This window comes from Panthera leo, chromosome A1 (genome assembly GCF_018350215.1).
Source record: "Panthera leo isolate Ple1 chromosome A1, P.leo_Ple1_pat1.1, whole genome shotgun sequence".
Lineage (NCBI taxonomy): Eukaryota > Metazoa > Chordata > Mammalia > Carnivora > Felidae > Panthera > Panthera leo.
In genome coordinates, this window is record NC_056679.1 from 73,860,009 (window position 1) to 73,883,545 (window position 23,537).

A 23,537-nucleotide genomic window follows, 5' to 3' on the forward strand; every position below is an offset into this window, starting at 1 on the left:
TTTTTCAGTTGTTGAGCACAATGCTCTATAAATACCAATTAAGCAATCCATCTTTCCACTGATGTTTTTTCTAGATATTTTATCACCCAAATAAAGAGGGATGTTAACATATCCTACTATGGTTGCAAAATTACCTATTACTTACTTTGTCAATTTTTATTTCATGTATTTTGAGGCTTTGCTAGCAGACAAATCTACATTTATGATTGTTGTGTCTTCCTGGTTAATTGATCTTTATGTGATTATGAACTGGCCAGCCCTCTTTATCTCTGTAATACTCTCTGTCTTGATGTCTACTTTTCTGATGTTCTTGTGGCCACTGCAGACTTAATTGATTGATGTAAAGCCACTTAAAGTACATTCCTTATGACTAGCATATAATTTTATATTGATCTACTGTAATAACTGTTGCTTTTTAATGGGATTATCTGGTATATTAGAATAATATAATTCTTTATAACTTTGCATGTCAGTCTATTAATTTACCATTTATTTTCTGGTTGTTCCCTCTGTTTTTTTTGTTGTGCTGTTTCTTCTTTACTGTCTTCTATGAAGTATTTGAATAACTTCTAGAATGCTGTTTTATCTCTTGACTCTTTACTTATTTGCTCTATTAATTTTTGTTTATTCTACCAGGAATCACAATATACATTCTCATTTTTTTTTCCATAATCTAATGGCATGTACCATCTCATGTGATATTTAGAAAACTTGCATCCATAAGGTTGTATTGACTAACCCATCACCTTTTAAGCTATAGTTATGTTAGGTGTTACACCAATACACATTGAAAACCCCACAAAAAAGGTTACAATTTGTGCTTTAAATGGTTACACATATTTTAAACAAATAAGAAACATAGTCTCTTAAATTTTCTCATATATTCAGCATTCCTAGCACTTTTTATTCCTTCCTAAAATGCAAGCTGCCCCCTGGTGTTCTTTTTTTCAACCTTAAGAACTACATATAGCATGACAGTGTAGGTATGATTATAACTGTAATGGCAAATTAGCTTAATTTTCCTTCATTTGCAAATGTTAATATTTTGCCTTCACTCTTGATGGAGATTTTTGTTGGACCGAATTCTGGGTGAAAGTTGGTTTTCCTTTAGCATTTAAAAGAACGTCTTTACATAATGACGCAAGAGTCAGTTCATTCAGAAAACAAAACCATTATGAATGAAGATTTGTCTAACAACGAGCTTCAGAGCATCCAAAAATGATAAAATTGAAGGGTGAAATCTTAAGTCCACAATCATAGTAGGTTTGAACATTTCTCTCTAGCAGTTGATAAAACACCTAGAAAAAAAACCCATAAAAATATAGAAGGCTTAATTGATATTTATAGAACTCTGTCCATGACAACTACGAAATAAACATTCCTTTCAAGTACACATTGTCTTATTCACCAAGGTAGACTCTGTATTGGGCCACTATGCAAGTCTCGCTTTTTTCTGGCTGACGTCAATTCTAATGAGAATTCCAGAGGTAATCCCATGATTTGTCCCTTGTACATAATGTATTGGTTTTGTATGGCTACTTTCAAAATATTTGCTTTAGTTTTGCTTTTCAGAAATTTGACTGAGATGTATTTAAGTATGGTTGTCTTCCCATTTATGTTTGGGTTTCAGGGAGCTTCTTAAAGGTAATAAATATATGTCTGATTCTCCATGTTGAAAGTTATTATCTCTTTCCAAGGAATCTTTGCTGACCTATACTCTTTCTTTTCCTTTTGAGTTAGCAATTACCCATAATATAGATCTGTTGACATTGCCAGTGGTGTCTTTGTGGCCCTGATTATTTTATTCCATTTCTTTTCTTTTTCAATTTTGATCGTTTATATTGATCTAACTTCAAGTTCACTCTTTCCTCCATCATGCCCATCAGATTATTAATGAATTCAGTGAGTTTTATATTTTATGGTTTTTCTATATATTTCAGCTGATGTTATCTCCAGCACCAGATACAAGGATTGGGGGCACATGAGTCAGGCTGAGCCCATCAGTGCAGTCACCTTCCATCCCCTTCCCTGGACCCAATGATTAGTTTAGAAAAGGCTGCATGAGGTAAATCAGATGGTTCAGTGACCACGAACCTTACTTTCTGGAATTTACATTGAGTTCTCTGATATAAGGACACTCTCTACTTGTGACCTCAGAGTTGTACTTATTTGATCTGAAACTTTAAAAGTAGTGTTCCTCTTTTTTTTTTTTAGGTTTATTTATTTTGAGGGGGAGGGGGAGGGTGGGAGAGGGGCAGAGAGAGAGAGGAAGATAGTGACTCCCAAGCAGGCTTTGCACACCAGCAGCACAGAGCCCGACGTGGAGCTTGAACCCATGAAATGCAAGAATACCACCTAAGTCGAAACCAAGAGTCAGATGCTTAATGAACTGAGCCACCCAGGTGCCCCCAGAGTCGTACTCTTTTTAAAATGCTTATCAGTTATGCCAATCTTTGCTCAAACCCTCTGGGTGTTTTCAGTCTCTAATTAAATTTTTTTTAATGTTTTTATTTATTTTTGAGAGAGAGAGAGAGATCGCGTGCAAGCAGGGGAGGGGCAGAGAGAGAGGGAGACACAGATTCCTAAGCAGGCTCCAGGCTCCGAGCTGTCAGCACAGAGCCCGACACGAGGTTCGAACTGGCAAACCATGAGACCATGACCTGAGCCGAAGTTGGATGCCTAATCGACTGAGCCACCCAGGCGCCCAGGCTATAATTTAGAGTAAAAGCAAGTATTCTTATTATGACTTACGTGGCTCTAGATGACTTCACCCCTGAACTACCTTGCTGAGTGCCTTGCCCACCTGTATCCCCTTCTCACTGTGTTCTGCCCATTCTGACTTGTCTAGTCTCCTTCAACCGCATCAGGCACACTCCACCTTCAGAATCTCTTTCTTGGTTTCCCTCTGCTTGGAAGCCTTTTCCTAGAGATGTCTCCAATGGTCCTTTCTGGAATGCATTCTAGTCCTGAGGCAAACTCTTGTAGGAGAGGCTTTTCTCTTTGACAACTTTCTTAGCAGCCCTACCAAAAATACCTTTCCTCATCACCCTATGCTCCTTACCCTGAATTAGGTTTCATTTTTTCACTGAATATACATATATACATGTGTGCGTGCACACACACACACACACACACACCACGTGGTATACGATAGGCACTCAAAAGATACTTGCTGAATGAAGCCAACAGAGATTACTGTTTAGGGTCTGAGATTAAAGTCAACTGAAGAATTCAGAGCAAAAGATAATAGCTGATAGTGTCATATGAGGCCTGAATCAAGCTATATCTGAAGCTAGACTTATGTCTTCTTTCAATATTTGAGCCAATACATTTCTTACACATTCTTGTTCTCTATTATTGTTATTAATATTACTTTCCCTTTTTATTGTGTTCATAAGATGGCAATTTGCATTCTCTATGTTATGAATATGTTAGACAAGAGGATTTGGGGAGGACCATTTTTTATCATCACCACCTACAAACTGGTATGTGACGTCAGAAAATTGCCATGTATAGCAAGTAATTAAAGTGAAAAAGAAATATTATTTGGTAAATATGTATTTTTTAAATCTCTAAGTAACTGATTATGGAAGTGAAACACTGATATCACCTGTTTGTACAAGTGTATGTGGCTTTATTCTTCTAGTGCAAAGATTTTTGTGCTTCGTTTGAAAGGACTGGATGGAGCATATGGAAGAACAACAACAAAAAAACATTTTATCAGGTTTCAGGATTTGAGCCCTATAACTTAGTTCTTCCCATAAGAAGTGCCACGTACAATGAAATAAAATAACTGAAAAAAGTAATAAGCCATATAACAACATTAGATATAGCATAAGAAGCTCCAAGAATAAGTGCCATTTAATCTGAACCATGGAGATAAGTTGATTTTTCACAGGTAAAGATAAATCGATGAGCACATGAGGCAAGAAAAGAGAAAAGAAACAGCAGGTTGTAGTAAAGAACCAGAGTATAACTTCTGGTCTGATTTAGCAGATGATGAAAGATACTTTGGACTCACATCTTAAAAAGCCTCGACAGCCATGCACAGATGTGAAATTATACTCCTCAGGTAATTGGGGGCTTCCAGGGGGCTGGAAACCAGAGAGGGTTGAATGCGACATATATTGTAGAGCATAACATGATTAGAAATGTATTGGAGAGGGACGCCTGGATGGCTCAGTCGGTTGAGCGTCTGACTTCGGCTCAGGTCATGACCTCGCGGTTTGTGAGTTCGAGCCCCTCTTCGGGCTCTGTGCTAACAGCTCGGAGCCTGGAGCTTGCTTGGGATTCTGTGTCTCCCTCTCTCTCTGCCCCTCCCTCGCTCACATTCTGTCTCTCTCTCCTTCAAAAATAAATAAACATTAAAAAATTAAAAAAAAGACATATATTGGATAGACTGGAGGAAGAATATACATAAATCTACTATCAGAACTAATATTGGGTCGTATGGACCTGACCCAAAGATTTAGGAGTAAGATTGGACAAAAAGGATATTTCCCACTTTAATTTCCCTAATAAACATACTTCGTGTATTGACCATTCAGAGTATTTGCAATGTCTCAATGTTGCCATATTTCTCCAAACAATCTTACCTATTTACATGATTTTCAGAGCATAAGTCCCTTTTCTTCCATACACCTTGGAAAGTTTTGTTTATTACTTAACAGAGCAGTGTTGTCTTCTTGAGAAAGGCATGGTCTCCCTATGACAGTATTAGGTACATTTCTATGCTCCCTAGAAAAGGAGTACACAAAGCAAAAAAAAAAAAAAAAAAAAAAAAAAAAGAAAGAAAGAAAAGAAAAAAAAAGATTGCTTGAAATTCTTTACCAAAGGAAACCCATATAATTCAGATACAGAAACCCACTGTAATTTATGCAGACAAGTCATTTAAAAATATACATATTCCTGAAATTAATTAGAAATTTCAGTAGAATATAGTTCTTTGAAGATAGCATTGAAATACTCATAACACAAAAGAAACAGGAAGATGAACTGGTTGAGTCTATAATGACCAAATTGTCTGATTTTTTAGACCGTAGATGGATTTCTTGAACCCCTATACAGACTCTCAGGATTAACCACCTCATTCCGCCAGGAACTTCTGCAAGATGTATCTTGGCTTTTTTTTTTTAATGTTTATTTATTTTTGAGAGAGACAGAGTGCATGAGAGGCAGAGGGGCAGAGAGAGAAGGAGACACAGAATCTGAAGCAGGCTCCAGGCTCTGAGCTGTCAGCACAGAGCCTGACGTGGGGCTCGAACTCACGGAGTAAAAGATCATGACCCGAACTGAAGTCAGCGGCTGACCGACTGAGCCACCCAGGTGCCCCGTATCTTGGCTTTTAATGTCTTCTCTTATGGCCCCTCACTTGGCCCTAGTACTTTATCACTTTATTTTTAAATCATTAAATCTTTTTGCTAGAACCTCTTTTTTTCTCCAACCGATTGTATACCTTTATTTGACCTTTCTGAAGAAACGTTTCCAATGTGTCCTTGCGATGTTCATGATCATTCTTTTCTTCTCAGACATTGTTCAACCTTAACTGACCTGTATAATTTATAAGTTCATCGACAATCTTGTTACCCCATGATCCTAGTTCCCCATTCTTTTATCACAATCCCTCTTCTGAATCCCTTTTTCCTAATTTTTCCTAATACAGTGAGTCGTGTCTACTCACATCAGCCTTAGATATCATTCTGCCTTTATTCATACTGTCAGTCCCAGATGAGATGCCTTGGGTCTTCCTGGTTTCAGGTAAAGCAAACTCTAAACTTTCACGAGAGACCAAAACCAGGCTGGCTTAAAGAAGAATGTTATTTCACTGACCTGTACCCACCCTGGGTGACTGGCTGGGAGGCTCTGCTCCACATGGGCATTCAGAGATTCACATTTCTCCAATGATCTAGCTTCACCAGTATATAAGCTTTTATCTTCAGCTGAATAATTAAAACGGGGCACAGGCACATCCATGTTGCAGTGGTCATGAAGAAGGAATCAGAGATGGCTATGTAAGCAATTTTCTGTTTAGCAAGTAAGGTAGAAGCTGTACATATCAATTCTTTCCAGATCCATTTAGTGAAGACTTAACTACGTAGCTATATAACTACTTGCAAAGGAGAGCTGGAAATGTATGCTCTAGATATAAGGCCATATTTCTTGCTTAAATTCCATTATTATGGCAAATAGAGAGATGAACTTTGCTGGCTACCAGTCTCTGATCCACTCCTCTTTACTTATTAAATTTACAACCGTTTTTAACAGTTTCTAATCTAATTACTTCTCACAGTTTCCAATGGTTGTCTCTCATCTGATAAGAAACCTTGGAAAATGGGTCTATGTTTTACTTTTTAAAAATCAACTTTATTGAGGTCTAATTTAACACAGTCAACAATGAAATTTTAAAACATGCATTGATGAGCTTTGACGAATGTAAGTATGCATGTAATTCCAGCTATAATTAAATTATAAAATGTTTCCATCACCCCCAAATTCCCCAGCTAATCCTGATCTCAGTTGACCCCTGCTTGCTTTCTGTCACTGTAGTGACATATGGAGTCATCATGTGTACATTATTTTTACCTGGCTCTTTCTGATCAGCAAAATGATTGATATCTCTTTGTAACATATAACATGCACTATATAAATAAACTCGTGATCATAGTTCGTTAATGCAATCAACAAATACTTGTTAAATGTCTACCTTTTATAAGATATTGAGTACAATGTTATCTCACCTGGTAGGTTAGAAGAATCACCAGAAAGACATAAATAATGACTAGATTCCTGAGAGGATCAAGCCTCTCTCTGAGATATTAAAATCAGTCTTTCTGAAATATGCAATTCTTTATATGAAAAATCTCTACATCGTGCAGAAAAATACGGGAATAATTGTGTAAATCTTTTGGTCCCAAGGAGGTGGGCTACATAATTAATTCACTATCTTAGCCAGATGATCAGAGTGTTAAGTCATGTGGATGATTTGTACCCTTGATATAATGTGCTGAGCGGGACCACCTCTGTGATCTTCTTCTGAAAACAATGGAATAACCACAGTCTAATTATGAGAACACTGTAGCAAAATCCCCCCTTGAGTCACATTCTACAAACTGCCTGATCAATCCTCCTTAAGACTGCCAAGAATCTTGGGCACCTGGGTGGCTCAGTCGGTTAAGCGTGGCTCAGGTCATGATCTCATGGTTCGTGAGTTTGAGCCCCGTATCCGGCTCTGTGCTGACAGCTCAGAGCCAGGAGCCTGCTTCCGATTCTGTGTCTCTCTCTTCCTTTGCCCCTCCCCTCCTCACGCTGTGTCTCTCTCCTTCTCTCTCAAGAATAAGCAAACATTAAAAAAATTAAAAAAAAAAAAAGACTGCCAAGAATCTCAAAAGCAAGGGACCTGAGAAACTGTCATAGTCAGGAGAAGGCTCAGGGAAGCTCAGGCAACAAAGGGCAGAGTCAACAGTGAACTGAGAGCTGGGACCTATCCTCGTACGAATTAGACCGTCTGCCAGAGAAGGCATGCCCAGCTTGCCAGAACTTCAGGCTTCTCTTAAAAGAAGCCAGAACACATTTTTACGTATCTCTCAAGTTTTAAATGTTGGCAACTATTTCAAAAGATTTAAACCGTGGACAGGCCAAAATTACGTGGGCCAAACAAAACATATCTGAGGGCAAAATCTGGCCTGTAGCCTGCCGGTTTTGACCTCTGCTCTACAATAATAAGATTGATTTTTAAAAATTGCTTATTAAATTACTCATTTATGTGTAGTCACACCTCAGGCTGGTGTTCAGAGAAACTCAGACTTTTGGAGAGTTAACTGGGTGACCTGAAAATTACACTCTATACTTCAGTTGAATTAACCTTAAGTTAATTTAAAATGTCCTAATTATAGATATTTTGTAAGGCTTTTGCTGCAGAAGACTGAAATTTGAAATCTTGCTATTTTTAAAGATTGCGAGGAGGTTTCTAGAAATTTAACATGACTGGGATTGCTAACAACTGTTGGTGAAAACAGAGCGGCCGAATTTGTCTGCCATTTTATTCAGATTTATGAATAGATAGATGGGCCAAGACGAAGAGAAATAATAATCTTAACTTATAGTGGACATTTTTCTTTCTTTCGAGGCAGTACTCCGTAACCGGGCTTTGGCACATGCTTCTTAACATCTGCATTGAGGTACAATATATCGTTAGCAGTATTTATGTAGTCAAATATGCCTACGTACGCGCACATGTGTACTTACATGGGTATGCACACGTTAGAATGCACACTGCTCTATGACAGTTAGATTTATTAGATTCACCACCTTCAAGTCCTGATTTTGAGCTGCATCTTTCAACTTTCTAAGCTTCACTTCACTCATCTGTAAGATGAGGCTAGTCATGTTACTCACCTTTTACGGCTTAAAACAAAATAACACATATAAAGCCTAAAAACAGCGTTCAGCCCATTACAACCCTCAGGAAGCATTAGATAATATAATTGTGTAAAAACATGTATTCATGAAGATATATATGCTAATTTATGGAGACACGTTCCTTCTAATAAAGCAACGTTTAATACAATTAGTAGTCCCAGAGAAAATAATTTGTCTTCAATATCTTATTTGCACTATTTTTTTGGGGGGTAATTTTCCAGATTAACAAATATTCTGTTAGTCCATTTGATTAATGACCAGAGCTAGAAAAAGAGCATTTGAAGGAGAAAGGGTATTTTCAAGGTCACTGTAAGTGATCTTTATTGGAAAGCCAGTGCTGAGGGCATCACTCAATTATGTAGAGTACACAACAGGAAATTGCAAGCGGCATATGCAGACGGGATCCCTGCAGACAATGACATCAAGCGGACAAAATGCAGCTGTGGAGAAAGGTCTCGGTGTATCAAAAGCACGAATTAAGAACTTCCATTACTGAATATCACACCCACTGAGTCATTAGAAAAGATGTAATTCTGAAGTGTCAGTAAGTAGGCATTCAGGATATTTGCTTTACCAGCCAGAGTCGATAAGGCGTCGTACTTGCCCTTGAGAGAGAGCTGGTCGCTTGGCACAAAAATGAAGAATATCTAAGATAGATGATCTGGGTCTCCGACACAGTTCTCAGGCTCTTTGAGGTCAAGGTTTTACAGTGGGTAAAAATGTCAAGTTCCGAAAACTTCCTGTTGTGTTTTCCATTACTGCTGTGTGTGATTCTTTTCAAAAATCAGCTCACTTGTATTAGTCTAAGGTGTTCTTTTCCTGCTTCTGGTATCCATCATCGTTTTTGTCCATTTTCTCCTGTTAGGTCAGGCCTTTATCACCTGCTACCTGGATTATCGGAACTGCATTATAATTGGTTTTCCTGATTCCAGCCTCTGCAGTTTCATCTGTGACATTCTGTCTGCCGTCAGAATACCTTTAAGAAATGCAATGATTATCATGCCCTGTCTGTTCCCCAGCATCCTTAAGAGCTCTTTATTGTCAATAAGATGATCTAAAGTCAAATTGCAATGTACTCCTCTTGTCATTTATATTGTATTCCAACCCTATCTGAGGACTGAACATACCCTGAAGCCTTCTGGCTCTCTGGCTTTCGATATCCTGCTTTGTCAGCTTCGAATACAACTGTAACTCATGATGTACTTGCCTTTAGAAGCCTGCGCTCTCGCCAAAACCTGTCATGTGAAAGCCACTCCTGACAAATAATCTTATGATTAATAACTACAATAATAATCTATCATTTTGTAGAATGCTGTGTGTCACGCTCTTGGCTAGATGCTTCACATGAATGGTCTTTATTTGAGTTGTGAGGATACATTATTTTGATCCCCATTTTGTCAATGAGGGAACTGAACTTTGGAGATATTAATAATCTATCCAGTGACATAAGTGATAGTGATCCGGGTGTTTACATTAAGACTCTTGCAGCTTCCATAGAAATTTACTTTTGCATCTATAAACATCATTTGCATCATTATGTTGCCCTTCATGCAATGTGTACAGGTCTGTCTCTCCCATTAAGTATTTACCCTACTGGTAGAGACTGACCTTTTTGTTCTTTCCATGCCTAGGAAAAGCATGCCCAATATTTAAAAAAAAATAAATTAAGTGGTACACATCTCTATCTATTCCGATATAATTAAAAAATGAAATCTGAAAAACTGTTACTTCATAGGCTATCTTCTTCGGTCCTCAATGTGAGATAGGCAACGGATATTATCATCCCATTTAACAAATGAAGAAATCACAGTTTAGAGATAAAAGGTCCTGACAAAGTTCACATAGTAAGTGGTTGAACAAGGATTTGAGTACACATATTTTGTTTCCTAATATAACGCTCCACTGTCAACCGGATTTTCCTTACTTGGAATATCAAGGTTACAGGCATTTGGAACAACCTAGATATCAGAAGAAAACTTCAGTGTTCATGAGGATTTGGGGCAACAGTTAAAATTGAAAGGGGGAAGAGTTTGCGTCATTGGGACTAAAACTCACGAAATAATCCCATCAAGGTCCACGGGGCTTAAGGAAATAATAATTTGTGAAGTTAGTTTTGCACTTATTTGTTCAGGGAGATCATTCTCTTCCTTCAGTACTTGACAGTGTTGTGCACCTCCTTCTGGCCGCTGTTTTCTGATGAGAAATCTGTCTTTTGAATTGTTTATCCCTTAAAGGTAAGAGGATGCCTCTTTCTCACCGCTTTCAAGATTTTTTTCTTTGTGTCTGGTTTTCCGGAGTTTATTTATGATGTATCTTGGCATGGATTTATTTGGGTTTATCCTGTTTAGAGTTTGCTCAGCTTCTTGAATATGTACATTTATTTATTTATTTATTTATTTATATTTTTCCCCCCAAATTTGAGACGTTTTCGGGCATTAGTTATTGGGATACCTTTTCAGTCCTATTCTTTTCTTCCATTTCTCCTGAGACTCGGATAGCGTGAAATGCCAGATTTTTGTTATAGTCTTACAGGTTCCTGAGGCTCTGTTCATTTTTCTTCAGTCAATTTTCTCTCTATCGTTGGCAGTGGGCAATTTTTCTCTTCTGTCTTCAAGTTAACTGGATCTTTTCTGCACCATCTTCGTTCTCCTATTGGGCCCATTCATGACATTTTTTAATATCAGTTTTTATATTTTTCAGTTCTACAATTTCCATTTGACTCTTCTCATGTGTGTGTGTGTGTGTGTGACCATTCCCTTTGATGAGACCTCCTATTTTCTCATTTCCTCTCGTGTGCGCACGCGTGTGTGTGTGTGTGTGTGTGTGTGTGTGCGTGTGTGTGACCATTCCCTTTGATGGGACTTCCTATTTTCTCATTTCCTCCCAGCGTGTTGGTAATGGCTCACTGATGCATGTTTGCAGTTGCTGTTTTTTCCCGTGTCGGAATATTCCAGCATCTCTACCGCCACAGTGCCAGGCATCTTGATCATCTTTTCTAATTTAATTTGATATGGTTTCTGGTTTGGGACATAATAAGTGATGTTTGATGTATCCTGTCCATTTTTAATATTATTTCATGAGAATCTGGATCCTGTTTATATCTTCTGCTTTCGCGGTCCTCCTCTGACACCATGCCAGCAAGGAAACACAGCACCATTTGCTGGGTGGGTAAGTCAGGCTCCCTGGCAGTGCTCTGCAGAGACCATTCATTACTGCTCTTCTTATGACTTCCTCTGACACTGTGGGTGTGTGTTGGGTGGGGGCTCCTTATTGCCCAGTGAGGACGGAAGTCCGGCACCCCAGTCAACCTTCTTTGAAACCACCAGTAAGGGATCGGGGAACCTCACAAAAACCAGGTGAAGTTGGAAGGTGGGGCTTTCAATCTGACCTTTGCTCACAGCGTTGATAACGGAGCCACAGTTTACCCATGGTGTTTGGCTGAAAGTTTTCTGTCTAGATAGGATGACCCTTTCCTGGTCCTTTGCTTAGATAGAGAAGCTTTGCTTGGCTTTTTTAAAAATCTGTATCCATTGATGTTTCCAGATGAGTATCTTCTTCAGCACCCAGTCTGGACTATAATGAGCAGCAGACAATCCAGAGAAGCCCCACTATGTCATTCCTTGGGTCTCTAGGTTCCTAGAAGGCCTGTCTTCTTCTCTGTATCTTTCAGAGTCATCTTCTCTTTGCTTCATATGTAATATTCAGAGCTTTTAGTCGTACTCAGCAGGAGGAATAGGAAGAAATAGATATACTCTATATTGTCCTGAAATTAACAGTTTTATACAACCAGAGGCAAATTTAACCAATGCATATTATTTGAAGTCTCCCAGGTGAGTAAGATAAATTAGAGTCCCTGGAGTTAGAATAAAGTAGAAGGCCAGGTGCAAGCCCAGAGTTGCCCTAACCTTTAAGACTTGGTTGGAAAAGGAAAAGTCAATTAAGGAGATAGAACACGAATGTCTAGAGAGGAAAAGGAGACAGTCTGACAGATGAGGCATCCTGTAAGCAAAGATATGTATGTTTTTCAAGAATGTAGGAATGATCACCTGTCAATGTTGTAATACCCAGCTAGGTTGACACTTGGAATTCATCATCGTACTTTACTTGACAAAATGATTAGCGATTGTAGAAAGAGTATTTGGGTAGAGATATTTAAATGAGTTAAAAAGTATATGTTGAAGACAAAACTATGAAATGGTAAAAAGATCAGTGGTTTCCAAGAATTAATAGGATATCTCTGCACTCTCTGCTCATTTTTTTTGTAAATTTAAAACTAATCTAAAAAAATAAAGTCTATTTTTTTAAAAGCAAAAAAAATAATATACAGCATTTTCAAGGAAAAAAATGTGTATATTGTTGAGAAATGGACCTACAGACTCTTTTCAAGAAGTTTTGTTTTCCACATGAGCAGAAAATAAAATGGTAGCCAGAGGAAGAAGTGGGGTCAAAGGATACTTTTCTTTTGGTCCTTTTTTTTTTTTTTTAAGATGGTACCCATTAGAGCAGAATGCATCAAAGAGGGGAAAATGGAAAGTGTGTAAGAAGGAGTACAATTTCCAAAGCAGAAATCATTCAGTAAATGAAAGGGGACAAGATCCAGAGGCATGAAGAGAGGAGGAAGAATCTCAGGGAGATAAAAATAGTTTTGCAAAAAGTCGTAAATAGGATAATGCAAGAGAAGAATCTTGGAGAAACATCTGTGTCGTTTATCTTTTAAGTTATTGACACTCAAGATCATTTGGGTGTTACATTTTTATAATCACAGGTGTTATTAACCTTCCCTGGGGAAGAAGGGTCAGATGAAAAAAAAAAAAAAAGTAGGGAAACTGCTTTTCCAATTCAAAATCTAAATCACGTTTGGATTTGCCATGAAAATAGGACAATGTCAAAACAACACAGCTTCATATCCAGGAAATAAGACTTCCTCAGACAATATGAATAGATATTGACTTACTTATAATGCACTAGAAATGACAGAAAACCAATAAACTATGTTTAATTCTTTTGAAATGTCCCTAAGAACGGAACAGACATTTCTCTACTTTGCCCATTTGGAGCCATTTGTCATATTTAGCATTTGGTAGACCAACAACAATTAGCTTCTTTTTCTTTCTTGACATTTTTAAATTTTATGAAATATGGGGGTTCATATTTATTAACTACCTAAGCTATTACTTTTCTTAAAAGAATTTTCCCTATTTCCTCTCCCTACTCTACAAGTTTGGTCAAAAGAATGAACAATAGACAACATTATTGGTTATTTCAATGGCAGATAAGTTAGTCAGTTTAAGGGAATGAAATGCCAGTTCATCTGTGAAGTGATGCTGGAAGCTTCTGAACATATTTTATGCTTGACAGTAATAATATTGAATTAATATGTCCCCGCAAGGCTTAGAAAATCTGGTTCAAATTTAGCCCAATTTATCAAGGTTTGGCAGAGTTATAAGAATTAACAAATCATGCTGTGACTTAAAATTAGCATTATGAATATTTAGGAGCTGTTAAAACTGTGGGCTAAATATATAAAATGTCACTGTCATCATATAAAAACACAGTTTCAAACATAAGAGAGGAAGGCTTATTACACAGTTCAGTATGGTACAAAATACTGCATTTGATTTTGCTTTTGAGATCAATGTCTTTATAAATGTTTTCTTTTCAGTAATAAAAAGTACTTTACCTCTGCCACAAAGACATCAGCTCAGGATATCTCTCTGCCCTTCGATCTGATCTTACTATTTGTTCCCCGTACCACATAGGAAATGTTAGTGACACTCCATCCTTTTAACAAGCAGGAGAGAGCCCTTCTGGAAAGTCTCTCCCTCTTCGTACTGTAGAATCCAGGGGGGATCTGAAGGTTACATGCAGTTGTTTGAACCGTAACTGAATGAAAGTGGAAAAAAACAATTCTTTGACAAATGTATATGACATATACGCGTCCCTTGTAAGTCCATTATCTACACTTGTGTATCAGTAAATTGTAGAACTTTTGTTCTCATTTCACTGTTTTGGTCGGAAATTTAAAATGACAAAAAAAAAAAAAAAAAGAAATGATATACCTAAATAAAAAGGGTGATTTTTCTAATCAACAAAATGAGGTCAAATAAATTGAGTAGAGTGATAGATAAGTGATTATATCCCCAGAGAGCTTGTTAAAAGGTTACTTTGGATAGGCAATTAGGATTGAGGACCTTGTAGAAAGCTGATGACTTCATTTTTCATTAAAAACATTTTTTTTTTTTTTTTTTTTTTTACAAATACGAGACTAAGAACTGGAAATGGCATTACTGATTATCTCTAGAGCAGTGGTCTTAGTGGGAGTGATTTTGCTGCTAAGGGGCATACGCTAATGTCCAGTAACCTTTTTTAGAGGTAGTATAATTGGCATACAAGATTGTATTAGTTTACATGATAATTATCATCGTATTAGTATACAACACAATGCGTTAATATTTGTATATATTTCAAAGCGATCTCAGCAACTGTAGCTAACATCTGTCACCATACATAATTGCAAAATTTATTTTTCTTGTGATGAGAACTTGTAAGATCTACTCTGCGGGCAAGTTGCAAGTATGCAATGCAGTATTGTTAACTATGGTCACTGTGCTGTACGTGGTAGCCCACGACTTATTTATTTTATACCTGGAAGTTTGTACATTTTGATCCTTCTCCACTGATTTTTTTCCGCCAACACCCCCCACCTCTGGCAACCATCAATCTGTCATCTGTATCCATTGTTCATGGAATAACTACCTTTAAGTGAGTGTTGTTCTCATGAAGTATCTTTGTCTAGTTATAAGGATAAAAATGAAGTTGTTAACATTTATTAGCCCCAATTTTTTTTTCCCTCACTATCTGGCCATTTCGTGTAAAGTCTTTTCTTTCTCCCAATCCACTTTGAATTATCTTGATAATGTATTGGCATTACATATTTTGCACATAGTTTAAGCATTGGTTAAATTCTGACGATTTTTTTTTTTCAAGCATGTAGAGAACACACCTATGTAGAATTCAAACTTTGGAATTTGTAGGTGGCATCAGTTGATAGTGATACTTTCGAAGTTATTCTTTTGGAAACACAACGGATGAGCAATTTTTGGTGGGAAAAATAGATCAAAACTAGGGAAAATGAAGTATTAAGGTAAGTTAAGAAGTAATATACTATCAGAAATGCAGTTTTGAAAAAGAGTGAGCTAATGCTAATTTTGTACTAAGAAGATCAAATGCTTTTTCTGAAACAGGATGATGTGTAAACATCAAAACATGATGATATATAAAATCCAGTGCCGGGAGGGCATCATAATGGGTATAAAAAAAAATAAACAAAACAAGCAAAAGAACAATATTTTTGTAATCATTGTAGGTAATAACCAAAATAGTTCTGCCAGAGTTTATTTATTTTATTCAAACAAAAATTTTTTTTAATGTTTTTATTTATTTTTGAGGCAGAGAGCAACAGAGCATGAGCAGGGGACGGGCAGAGAGAGAAAGGGAGACACAGAATCCGATGCAGGCTCCAGGCTCTGAGCTGTCAGCACAGAGCCTGAGGTGGGACTGGAACTCACAGACTGTGAGATCGTGAGATCGTGACCCAAGCTGAAGTCGGACGCTTAACCGACTGAGCCACCCAGGCACCCTGGTTCTGCCATAGCTTACATGAAAAGTAAATATATTTTATTGTTAGAGAGTAGCCCGGAATTGACACCATAGTCTTTGACCAGATAAAGCCTTAGCACAACACGTGGGGAGAGCCCTAATAATTTGGACAAGAGAAGAGGAAACCTCTTTGGTTTCCCAGTACTTGTACTAGAAAGAAGAATAAAAATGGCAGAATGTTTCCCTGACGCCTCTAATCCCTGGAGTGACAGAGAGACAGCAAAGAGGAGGGACTTGGAAAATCCTGGGGAAGAGATTTCTCTCTAATTGCCCTGGACAGAGGTGTGCCCTATCATGGGAGCGCAGAAGAAAAATGCACTCAAATGACGGACTTAATTTTGTAAACAAACGAACAAAGTACTGGAACTGCAAGGTTGACCGAGTCTTTTTTGCACAAGCGTGTCTCCTTGCCTGCGGTCTCTGAATGCTGAAAGGTGAGGTCTAAATAAGTGAGGGCGGTGCCCTTGTTCTCTGGGCAGAGAGAATAGAGAGGAAGGGAGGTGGAGGGAGGGAACTCAGATGCCACATTTGTACCACGACCTTGATTAAAGTAGGAAACAGATTGTGTCTTGTGCAGAGAAGAGTGATTATTTATCGACAATGACATGTGTTGTATGAACACCTTGTCAGACGCTCTGGGACTGTCATGAGCTATAGATCTTAGGGAAATCAGAGGTTCCTGATATTGTCCTCCTGGGAGCTGGAGCCCCAAATAGATTTACTGTTTATGAATCATCACCTGTGGTCAATAATCCTTGGTTTTATCCTTCTAAGATGAGTGTTGTTGAGTGAAAGTTTTTTTTTTTTTTACATGTTTAAACCTGCTTTTGTTTGTTTTGTTTTCTTTTGGCCAAAGGTTTACTTACAAATTTCTTTAGGTCGTATGCTAGTTTAAATGATTAGGTTTGCAACCCAGTGCTAATTTAACTTTAAACGTGCTTGCCATGATCAGAGCACACGCCATAAGTACACAAGTGTTACATTCCAGCGCACGTTAACACAGGATTTGAGCAGGAGGTAAAACATACATACATACATGCATACATATGTGCATAACAGAACCCACAAATTAAAGGACTAGATAGGGACGATAAATTTAAGTCGAAGCAAATAATTTTCAACATAACATATTTATTTTCTCTTTAGTATCTCTCCTTTTGTTTTTGTGACAGAGACATAGACCAGGAAACTTACTACCTAATGATCTAAAATGGTATCTAAGATGATCACATCGCTAGATTCACACCATGAATCATCTAGAATGCTCTCATTTTTCAGCCTTATAAGGGGAATCTATTTTGTTTTATGCCCTCTGTACGGTGGGAGATAGAGGCATTTTAGATGCATAAAGAAGGATGTTCACACATCTATGAATTGTGATACCTACCCCCCAAGTGCTGTTTTTACAAATGGGCTAAACATAAAAGATAATGATAGAGGAGTGGCCTCGAAAGATAGCACAATAGGAAGACCCAAGGAATTCGTTGCTCCCATGGAAATATTGATTCAACAACAATAACACTTCCCTTTGTGGGAAATCCAGAAATCAATTAAAGGGTCCTGCACCCCAGGTAAGCGCAAAAAAGCAGCTGCATCAAAGCCAATAGGAAGAACATGGTACCTCTTCACCATAGTATCCTGGCACGGTGCCATACCATTGGGCATACAAAAAAAAAAAAAAATAACACCAAAACTGGACCATTATCTGACACTCTACATAAAAATGAGTTCAAAATGGATTAGAGGCTTAAATGTAAGAGTCGAAATTATAAAACTCTTAGAAGAAAACTTCTAGCAGAAGGGAAAATCTTCATGATATCGGTCGTGGCAACAATGTCTTGAAGATGACCCTATGAGCACAAGCACCAAAAGCAAACATGGATAAGTAGGGCCACCTCAGCCTGAATAGCTTCTGCACAGCAAAGGCAACCATCGACAGAATTAAAAGACAACTCACAGAATGGGGAAAAAAAGTATTTGAAAACCATAGGACTCTTACAACTATTGAAAAATGAGAAAGGACTTGAATAGATGTTTCTCCAAAGAAGACACACAAACGGCTAGAAGTTATATAAGAAGATGCTAAATGTTACTAATCATCAGGGGAGTGCACATCAAAACCATAATGAGATGTCACCTCCCACCTGTTATCATGATGATTATTTAAAAAAACAAAGAAACGTGTTTTGGGGAAGGTGTAGTGAATTTGGAACCCTCATACGCTGCTGGTGGGAATGTAAAATGATGCAGCCATTGTGGACAACAGTATATATAGAGTTTCCTCAAAAAATTCAAAATACTGCCATATGACCTGCAATCCAACTTATGGGTATTTTTCCAAAACAGTTGAAAATGGGATCTCAAAAAAATATTTGCACCGCCAAGTTCATCGCAGTATTATCCTCAATAACCAAGAGGTGGAAACAACCTAAATGTCCATGGATGGATGAATGGGTAAAGAAAATGTGGTCTATGCATAAAATGGATTCCCATTCAGACTGTAAAAGAACGAAGGAGGGGTGCCTGGGTGGCTCAGTTGGGTAAGCTCCTGACTTCAGCTCAGGTCATGATCTCACATCTTATGAGTTTGAGCCCCAGGTCAAGCTCTGTGCTGACAGCTCAGAGCCTGGAGCCTGATTTGAATTCTGGGTCTCCCTCTCCCCCGCTCTCCCTGTATCTCTCTCAAAAATAAATAAACATTAAACACATAAACAAATAAAAAATACAAAATACAAAAGAAGGAAATCCTGTCACATGCTACAACATGGGTGAACCTTGAGCATATTACACTGAGTGAAATAAACCAATCACAGAAGGAAAAATACTGCATTGTCCCACTTGTAAGAGGTCTCTGAAGTAGTCAAAGTCATCGAAGGGGAGCACAGAATGATGAGGTCCAGGGGTTGCAGGAAGGGATAACAGAGAGCTGATACTCAAAGAGTATAAAATTTCAATCATGCAAAATAAAGAAGCCCTAGAAAATGGATTTAGAATCTTGTACTTATAGGTAACAATAGGGTACCGTTCATTTAAAAGTTTGTTAAGAGGGTGGATGTCATGCTATGTGTTTTCACACCCACACCAAAGATAATGATGGAACACTGGCGTGTGTTTTCTTTGAAAAGATAATTGTAATTTTCAAGATCTCATGTCTATTTTAACTTCCAAATAAACTCTGATCATTTGGAGGTATGCCTATTTCGACCCTAAGATGCCAAATAAGGAGATGGTTTTAGAACCGGGGGAGAAAAGTAATACGCAGAAAGAACTACTTGGTAGGATCCATACATGTTACGACGTCAGAGGCAGAGCTCTTGGTGCAGGTCTTAAAGTTCAAAAAGAATGGGGTCGAAGTAAGTGGATGGTGGAACATATTTCCACCCTAACTATGCAAGGTAGAGTTGGAAATTTGCATAAATGTAAACCACAGACTTTAAGGTCCTTTTAAAGGCAGTTTCCTAAATTTTTTTATTCAGGTTTGAAAATGATGCCACAGAAACGAACAAATAATGCATCCAAAAATCTAACATTGCCTTAAGAATATTTTCCAGTCTAACCCATTCCTTCTGGTCACCATGTTTTACCACTTTGCAGTTCAATGACTCCTGATTACGATGCCCCTGATCAGATACACCGTCAGAACCTAAACTCATCCTAACTGACATTAACTCTATCTGTTCTTGTACTTACTACACCAGATGTGGGATTTAGCTTATCAACAGATTTAAGAGAACACTACTATTGCCTCTATTGTGCAAAATGCAAAGGCATTATTGCCAGTGATTTGGTATTAGAAGTTTGGTCCTTGAGAGGTCCCGTAGTAACCTGTTACCTGGCTTTGGGGTAGTGTTATCTGGGAGTGTTTTCTCCTATAGTAAAAGGCTATTTTTGCTGAGGAACTCTTACTGCCTTAGTGCCTAATTCTATCCAGCACTCCATGTCCTATGCGGCCTTTCCTGATAAATCCTACCTTTAATCCTTTTATAATTGCTACTTCTTTATTTTCAAAGGGTCCTCTATTTCTTTTATTCACATTGAAAGGTCAGAATTCTGCCAGTTCATTTAAGAAATGCGTAGCCCTTTACACAATCTTTGCAAAGAGAAAACCCTTTTAGAAAGAAATACTTGCCCTTCTTTAAGTTTCTTCAAATAGCTTCTGCTCCGTATTTACATTTTCTTCATGGCTTCCTCTGGAAAAGAAATATGGTCGTGCAGTTGCACAGCTTGCCAACTCAACATTAGATTTCTCTGTGGAAGCCTGCAGATGCACAGAAATTAAATACAGTAGAATTATGTAGGAAATGAATGATCTGTAAATTCATTTGAAATGCCCATAGGTACCCCTTTCCAAACTGGGGTGCTTTTAGTGATATGCTGCATTGATTTTCTTGTATGTCACATCACATTGGGTTTGTATGTCTCATTATGCGATGTTATCACTTTATGGTGCTGTGGCTTTCGTGGTGACACTGTGAACATAATGTAATGTGATGTGCCATGGCTGTGAAATGCCATTAAACTATGACACTCTAGAGAGTCAGTGAATTATGCCATTTCACTACTGCACTTTCAGAAGGCAGAGAGAACTACAGGAGGCATTGAGTTTTAGGATTATCTGATTTGTTTATCTATCTCATTTGAGTCGTACAAAGTCACACGTGGGTAGAATTGGTAATACCACGAACACCACAGCAATTTGAATTTGACACGAGGAAACCCCCCTGTCCTTAATATGGGTTGTTGTTACACCCTGGCATTTCTGTAATTCTGGAGCACTAACGAAACAAGTGTTTTGTGTCATCTGACCCCATGTTTCCCTCATGTTGTACCAAGAAGGGAGAGACCTGCTTTTCTCAAACATGGCCACTTCCCTGGCCAGGAGTGACCGGCATGGTAAGGGACAGTTCAGCGGTTTGTGACTGTTAACTCTCCTGGGTTTTGCTTCTCAGCCTCTGGCTTTCTCATAAATCTGCTAATCCAAAGAGACCTTCAAATTGGTATAACCTAGAGTTTTCTTCCCTTGATGCTTAGCGTCAGGTCACCATAGCGTTGAGTTGGAAGAAAACATACCACCTTTTCTGCTCATCTATGGCCTTGGCATTTTCAATTGAAAATACATTCCTTTAGGGGCGCCTGGGTGGCTCAGTCGGTGAAGCGTCCGACTTCGGCTCAGGTCACGATCTCGTGGTCCGTGGGTTCGAGCCCAGCGTCGGGCTCTGTGCTGACAGCTCGGAGCCTGGAGCCTGTTTCGGATTCTGTGTCTCCCTCTTTCTCTGACCCTCCCCCATTCATGCTCTCTCTCTCTCTCTCTGTCTCAAAAATAAATAAATGTTTAAAATTAAAAAAAATACATTCCTTTAAAACTTTTTTTTCTTTTTTTAAATATTTATTTAGATTCAAGTTAGTTAGCCTGCTGTGTATTATTGGTTTCAGGAGTAGAACCCAGTGATCACTGGGAAGTTCATCACTTCCATAGAACACCCAGTGCTCGACCCAACAAGTGCCCTCCTTAATGCCCATCACCCATTTAGCCCATCACGCCTCCAGCAACCCTCACTTTGTTCTCTGTAGTTAAGAGTCTCTTATGGTCTGCCTCCCTCTCTGTTTTCATCTTACGTTTCTTCCTTTCCCCGTGTTCATATGTTTCATTTGTTAAATTCCACATAAGTGTAGTCAGAGGATATTTTTCTTTCTCTGACTTATTTCACTTAGCGTAACACATTCTAGTTCCATCCATGTTGCCACAAATGGCAGCCTTGCATTCTTTTTAATCACTGAGTCATAGTATTCCTCTAAAGCCATTTTTTTTGCTTGTTTGTTTTACAGAAAGCCTTTCAAAGTGGAGTCTTCTGTGAAGTCTACTGTGGGGTCTATTTGTATGATGGCTGTCGTTGGAGTTGGAGCCCGGATAACGTAAAACCAGCAACGATAGCAATATCTGAAAAGTTCCATCCCGTGTGTAAGATATGACGGTTTTGTAAACATCATCTCATTTATTTTTTTTTAAATTTTTTTAATGTTTATTAATTTTTGAGACAGAGAGAGACAGAGCATGAACGGGGGAGGGGCAGAGAGAGAGGGAGACACAGAATAGGAAGCAGGCTCCAGGCTCTGAGCCATCAGCCCAGAGCCCGACGTGGGGCTCGAACCCACGGACCGCGAGATCATGACCTGAGCTGAAGTCGGACGCTTAACTGACTTAGCCATCCAGGCGCCCCAAACATCATCTCATTTAATTGTCACATGAAGTATATATTTTATTATTGTATTTTCTAAACAAAAAAAAACCCACTATAATTCATCCAGATTTACTTATTCCCCCCCGTGGATCTTTTCAATCCTGTTCCAGGACCAAATCCTTGTTACTTCTATTAGTTTAGCCGGTCAAAAATTATCAGGGAGGGGTTTCCATCTAATGATGTATTTGGACGTGTGTTTTAATTACTACAGCAAAGAAGTAGCACCACTGTCATCAAAGATAGCAAGCTGCATTTGTATGAAACAAACCAGTTCATGTGAAGATTGCCCCCAATCGTATTATCATGTGTTGAAATAAGAACTTAGGGCCCGAAAGCTCTACAGGTGAGTGACATCACCAGTCCTCACTTAAAACTCCTCTTTGGACTGGGGGCTCCTGGTGGTTCAGTCGGTTAAGCATCCAAATTTGGCTCAGGTTGTGATCTCACAGTTCGTGGGCTCAAGCCCCACCTCGGGCTCTGCTGACATTGCAGGAAGTGAGGCTGGAGACTGCTTTGGATTCTGTGTCTCCTTCTCTCTCTCTGTCCCTTCCCCGCTCCCCCTCTGTCTCTCTCCCTCTCTCAAAAATAAACATTAAAAAATAATAAAAAAAAAATTAACCTCCTCTTTGGACTTAACTGTTTGAAGGGAAGCCTGTGGAGGACATGGGAGGGTTCAGAGGGGAGATATGCCCTTTTGTGTGTCCTTCTCTCTTCATCAGACAGGTAACATCTTCCATTTTGCTCTCCGTTTTCTCTTCTACACCTTGTTCATATTTGCGACCTGCTGAAACGTAATGCCGCTCCATGTTTTGTTTTTTTGGTTTTTTTTTTTTCCCTCCTGCTCTCAGGTTAAATGGCTTTCTTTTATACTTCTATATAATTCCATAAATAATAAATTTCTTGAAGTAATTAAAATACTCTTTCCATGCCACTGATGAAAAACGTAAGGTATAATGTAGCGTGTACTCTTTTAAAGCTTGACCTTGACTTCAACATTATTCAAGTGCAATAAGGTTGGTCCTAAGCCCATTTAATTTGATACTATGTTTTGATAATGAATGGATGTATTCTAATTTTTCATGTTGGCTTTCATGTGCTTATAATACTTACAATGACATTAATAACTTTTAAGTATTCATATATTGCTTCCAGATTACTGGCATGATAATATGTTCGAGGAGTACTGCCAATTAGAAAAGAGTTTCTGCTTAGTACATTGGC

The 23,537-nt window shown here is 38.3% G+C and overlaps 1 long non-coding RNA gene across 1 annotated transcript; it reads left to right on the forward strand.

Moving 5' to 3' along the window:
- Positions 1-1,411: 1,411 nt before the first annotated feature.
- Positions 1,412-22,853, forward strand: LOC122199516. The gene is made up of 3 exons (XR_006193545.1): positions 1,412-1,487; positions 21,904-22,036; positions 22,528-22,853. It is a non-coding gene; the product is annotated as an uncharacterized LOC122199516 (long non-coding RNA).
- Positions 22,854-23,537: the final 684 nt, after the last annotated feature.